Source organism: Castor canadensis, chromosome 16, assembly GCF_047511655.1.
Source record: "Castor canadensis chromosome 16, mCasCan1.hap1v2, whole genome shotgun sequence".
Classification (NCBI taxonomy): domain Eukaryota; kingdom Metazoa; phylum Chordata; class Mammalia; order Rodentia; family Castoridae; genus Castor; species Castor canadensis.
In genome coordinates, this window is record NC_133401.1 from 60,079,502 (window position 1) to 60,085,103 (window position 5,602).

The 5,602-nt window shown below is 44.3% G+C and overlaps 1 long non-coding RNA gene across 1 annotated transcript; it reads left to right on the forward strand.

The window, feature by feature from the left end:
* The first annotated feature begins 2,807 nt into the window (after positions 1 to 2,807).
* LOC141417816 (uncharacterized) lies at positions 2,808 to 5,214 on the forward strand. Its single transcript, XR_012442425.1, has 3 exons — positions 2,808 to 2,915; positions 3,035 to 3,138; positions 5,024 to 5,214. It is a non-coding gene; the product is annotated as an uncharacterized lncRNA (long non-coding RNA).
* The last annotated feature ends 388 nt before the right edge of the window (positions 5,215 to 5,602 follow it).

Here is a 5,602-nt window from a genome sequence, read left to right on the forward strand (position 1 = left end):
TCCTGTCTGAGAGGATCCATCTCCCCTGCTGATCCCGCTCAGGCCTCATTGTTTCTAAATCTATCGCCAGACTTCAATCCTGACAGGCCTCAGGTTGTCAGTTACAGAGTGGGATCTATCAAAAGGAAGCAAGCATACCAAAGGAAGAGCATGCTGTTAACAAGTTTGACAAGTAAAAACGTGCAGAATAGGCTTAGGATCCTGAGTGTGGGATCAGGAGAGAAGGGATGTGAAGCAGTACCAGGCCACATTGATTGAGATGGGTCAGCAGAGGTTCTAGGTTTGACATATTAGCTCAAGAAACAGGGTTGGCCAAGTGGCACAAAAAAGGGCTGGTGGAGTGGCTACAGGTGTAGGCCCTGAGTTCAAACCTCAGGACCACACACACAAAATAGAGTTGCTTTACAGTTTGCTTGATCATTCGCTGAAACCTGGAACCAAAGGATGTGGGTTGATATCAGAGGCCCCTGGGAGCCAAGGATGGAGCTTCAGAATTTAATTGCCAGAGACAAGGTGATTGGCAAAACCAAAGTAGCAACAGAAAGGGCTAACCTGCCAAGAGGGTTGGGGCTGGCTAATCCCTCATGTGTCCCTACATCAGAACTAGATGGGCAGCACTCTGGAATCTCTCTTCAGTACAGCAACTTAATATCATTTTTCTTTGTGTGACTTGAAGATGCAGGAAAGCTCAAGGCTGGACAAGCAGAAGTCTGACTTAATAGACATAGTCTTGATCTTTTCTTTCTTTTTTTTTTCTTTTTTTGGTGGGACTGGGGTTTGAATTTAGGGCTTTGTTCTTGCAAAGCAGGTGCTCTACTGCTTGAGCCACACCTCCAGTCCACTTTGCTCTGGTTATTTTAAAGATGAACTATTTGCTAAGGCTGGCCTTGAACCCCGATCCTCTCAATCTTAGCCTCCCAGGAAGCTAGGATTTCTGGCGTGAGCCACCAGCACCCACCTAGAGTGTTGATCTTTTAACCAACCCCCAGACTTGAGCCAGTTCACACACTTAGAACTCCTGGAACAAAGCAGAAACCAGGTTTTCTGAGGAAGAACCCTCACCTCCCAGTCAAAAATGGACCTTGTAAAAAAAATTTTTTTTAAATGGACCTTGTAGCTGGGCACAGGTAGCTCACACATATAATCCTAGCTACTCAGGAGGCAGAGATCAGGAAGATTGCAAAACCAGTCCTGGGCAAACAGTTCAAGAGACCCTATCGCAAATAAACCCTTCACAAAAAAGGGCTGGTGGAGTGGCTCAATGGAGCAAGCTTTCTCTTGCTTCTGTTACTACTGAACCTAACCGGCCTAACTGGGGGTGACTGGAAATGCAGAAAAGACAAAGGATAGAAAACAGTCATGCATAAAATTGGGTCCAGGTGTGCTGAGCACTCAGAGGGAGACACACAACAGCCTCGTTGCTTCTTTTCTTCTCTGTTCTTTAAGGCCAGCCTTTAAAACCTTTCTTTTTTTCACTAAGAGAATATGCAAAATATAAACCTCTTTTATCTTTTTTTTATTGTTTTATTATTCATATCTGCATACAAGGCTTGGGTCATTTCTCCCCCCTGCCCCCACCCCCTCCCTTACCACCCACTCCGCCCCCTCCCTCTCCTCCCCACCCCCTCAATACCCAGCAGAAACTATTTTACCCTTATTTCTAATTTTGTTGTAGAGAGAGTATAAGCAATAATAGGAAGGAACAAGGGTTTTTGTTAGTTAAGGATAGCTATACAGGGAGTTGACTCACATTAATTTCCTGTGCGTGTGTGTTACCTTCTAGGTTAATTCTTTTTGATCTCACCTTTTCTCTAGTTCCTGGTCCCCTTTTCCTATTGGCCTCAGTTGCTTTTAAGGTATCTGCTTTAGTTTCTCTGCGTTAAGAGCAACAAATGCTAGCTAATTTTTTAGGTGTTTTACCTATCCTCACACCTCCCTTATGTGCTCTTGCTTTTATCATGTGCTCATAGTCCAGTCCCCTTGTTGTGTTTGCCCTTGATCTAATGTCCACATATGAGAGAGAACATATGATTTTTGGTCTTTTGGGCCAGGCTAACCTCATTCAGAATGATGTTCTCCAATTCCATCCATTTACCAGCGAATGATAACATTTCGTTCTTCTTCATGGTTGCATAGTCTCTTTCCTTACACTCGCTTTCTCTCATGTTTAATCTCTCTTAAAGCCTTGGCCCTCAGACTTGCACTGTCCCATGTTCTCTCTTTAGCTTTCTTAAAGTATCTGTGCTCAGACTTGCACTGTCCCATGTTTCCTCTAATCTCTAGCATAACTCAGCCACAGCAGCAGCAGCAGCATTCAGTGGTAGTCCCCTCACAAGCCACCAACCAATCAATCCATCCCCCATCAAAAAAGCTCCCATCAAAAACCCTGCTGTCCTCCTTCAACAGTTCTGGGGGGCGGGGGGGGACATTGTAATGAGAGAAACCTGCATTCCTACTTCTCTGAATGTAAACAACTTGGGAAAAGCAGCTGTGCTGCATTTGGCCTTCTCACTCTCTTCTGCCGCTGGGCCATGGCCATGCCAAACTCAGCCTGTAGATCATTGAGCACAACTGTGTTTATGACAAGTTCTCATAGGCTTCTCATACTCCACTCCCCACAGCTCAAGATGAGGCCCTGAGTTCAAACCCCAATTAAAAAAGAAATGGACCTTGTAAATCTCCCTTCTGACCATCCCCAAACTGGTGTTCTTTCCTAGAGTACCCAGGTCAGGTGGCCATTGGAGGTTGGCTTTGGTCCACTTCTCAGCATACTTATCAGAATCTTGAGCTGTCCTTGGTTACTCTCCAGGTCTGACACAGTTGGCATGGAAATGCCCAGCCATTAACTCTTGGACTGAGGGCTACTATAGCAGGAAAGGCCAAATGGAAGCCGTCACAACTGCCTCAACTTACAAGTAAGTATTCTTACTGGTTTGTTTTCCTGACCAAACCTTGACAGATGCAGTTACTAACTCAGACTATTTTAAAGCTTACTATGGAACTAAAATGATTCTGGGCAAATATCGTTATACAGAAATATGAAATGAAGAGGACTGAGGACTTGGTCAGTTTAGCACTAGCTAGTCCAGAGGGGACAACTTCCCATGGTTAATACGAATGGCATTTGCTGTGGTTTGAGTAAGTATCCCTTGAGGCCCATGTGAAAGACTTGATCACCAGTCCATGGCACTATCGGGAGGTGGTGGTAAAACCTTTAAACGGTGGAACCTGGTAGGAGGTCTTCCAGTGACTGGGTATGTGTCCTTGAAGGGGACACTGAGACCCTAGCCCATTCTTCTTGCTCTCTTCCACATCCCGGCCATGAAGTGAATGGTAATACAACATGTAGGTGCTGCCTCTCCACACAGGGCAAAGCAACAGGGCAGCTAGTCATGACTGAAAGCTCCAAAACTATAAGCCAAAATGAGCCTTTTATTTGGCGGGGTGGGGGTGCAAGGAGGGTTCTGGGGTTAGACTCAGGGCCTTGCACTCGTTAGGAAGAGCTCTACCACTTGAGCCACACCCCTTGCCTTTTTTCACTTTAGTTATTTTTTAGGTGAGGTCTCATGTTTTTGCCCCAGGCTGGCCTCAAACTGAAATCTAATTAAGGTTTTCCAAGTAGCTGGGATGACAGGCACATGGCATCTCTTTGATTTAAGATGGGAATCTTGCCAACTTTTTTGCCCATGCTGGCATTAAACTTCCATCCTCCTAAACTCTGCCTCCCAAGTAACTGGTATTACAGGAACAGGCTATTGAACCTGCCAGCCTTATTTTTTTTTTGTGGACTGGGATTTGAACTCAAATCCTATACCCTGAGCCACTCCACCAACCCTTTTATGTTATGGGTTTTTTCCAAATAGCGTCACTTGAATTATTTGCCTGGGTTGGCCTCCATCTGTGATCCTCCTGCTCTATGCGGCCTGGGTAGCTAGGATTACAGGTTCGAGCCACCGGTAATTGGCTGCAACATTTTATTTATTTATTTATTTTTTATAGACTGATCGTCTTAGGCATTTGTTAGTGACAGAAAGCTAACATAGTATGGGGTTGGGGGGGGCAGTACTGGAGTTTGAGCTCAGGTTCTTGCACTTGCTGGGCAGCTGCTCTACCACTTGAGCTATGCTCCCAGCCCTAACACAGCATTTCAATAAAGATCCTGTTACAAGATTTGATCTTAAAAAAAAAAGTAGGACTTTATAGGTATGAAATTTAACTTCTGTACTTAGTAGATCATGATGAAATATCAGATTGAATGCATTTGTTTTATAAAATTAAAATTGAATATTAACTTGTAGAATTTAATTTAAAAAAATTTTTTTTGCACTACTGAAATTTGAACTCAGGGCCTACACCTTGAGCCACTCCACCAGCCTTTTATGTGTTAGGTATTTTCGAGATAGGGTCTCAGGTACTGGTGTGAGCCATCAATGCCCCGTTAGCCAAACCTCTTAAGGTACATTTAGGGAGCCTAATTTTGGGTAGAGAGCTGTTATCCCTTGTTCTCTGGAAAAAGGATATAGAATGCATGAGTCCACCCTCTTAATTTACACAAAAAGTTAGTTTTTCAAATCAGAATTTGTATGTCAGGCAGGGAAAGGGGCAGACTGTTGGCGGTGAAAGGATTCCATGTCCATTGAAAATGACATCTGGCTATCTTAGTACTCATGGAAAAGGTAGGATGAAATAGCCCCTCAAGAGAACTTGCAGTTTCTAGGCGTTGGTGGCTCATGCCAGGAGGCAGAGATCAGGAGACTTGTGGTTCGAAGCCAGCCTGGGCAAATAGTTTGTGAGACCGTATCACAAAAAAGGGCTGGTGGAGCAGCTCAAGGTGTAGGCTCTGAGTTCAAGCCTCAGTACCACAAAAAAAAAAAAAAAAAAAAAAAAGAGAGAGAGAGAAAGAGAGAGAACTTGCTATTAAATAATAGCAGAGAAAAGCATGGCATCCCTGCCTTCATTTTGTATCTGTCTCTGCTCTAAGTCATTCTCTTTCCAGTCACTTTATAATCACCTTGGATTCCAGGAAAGACAGATAACATCTTCATGACAAGAGACAGAAACTACACCCAGCAGACCTTCCTCATGATGGACCACCTGTCAGTTGACAATAAATCCAGATAACAATTCCGGAACCTCTCCCAGAACAAGGACTGAGATAATGACCAACCAGTTCACATCTGTGACTGAACTGTTTAACTATGCACACCTTTGTCCCCTGCCCCCAGTTCTTTATCTATTTAAACTTAGAGCTCATGTCTGTACCCCAAAGATGGCTAAGATGAGCTGAGTGCTTACTCTGCCTCTTTCCAGGCATGTCCTGAGCCCTGTAATAAACCTCCTTTCTCTGCCTTCACCACGCCTCTTTATTTGGCTTTTAGGGGCGGGTGGCTGGATCTGGCATGTGGAATCCCAGGAGTTTGAGCGTTGGGTCATTAAAATTGTTCTGCTACTAATTTCCTTTGGGTTCTTCCTGTTGCCTGGACGAGGGCTTCCAGTGCAGTGTGCCCTGGAACACACACTCCTTGATTTCATAGGAAAATCTTTTGTCTCACCACTGATAATGAGGTCTGTTGCAGAGTTTGTTGGACACCCAGTTCTGTTA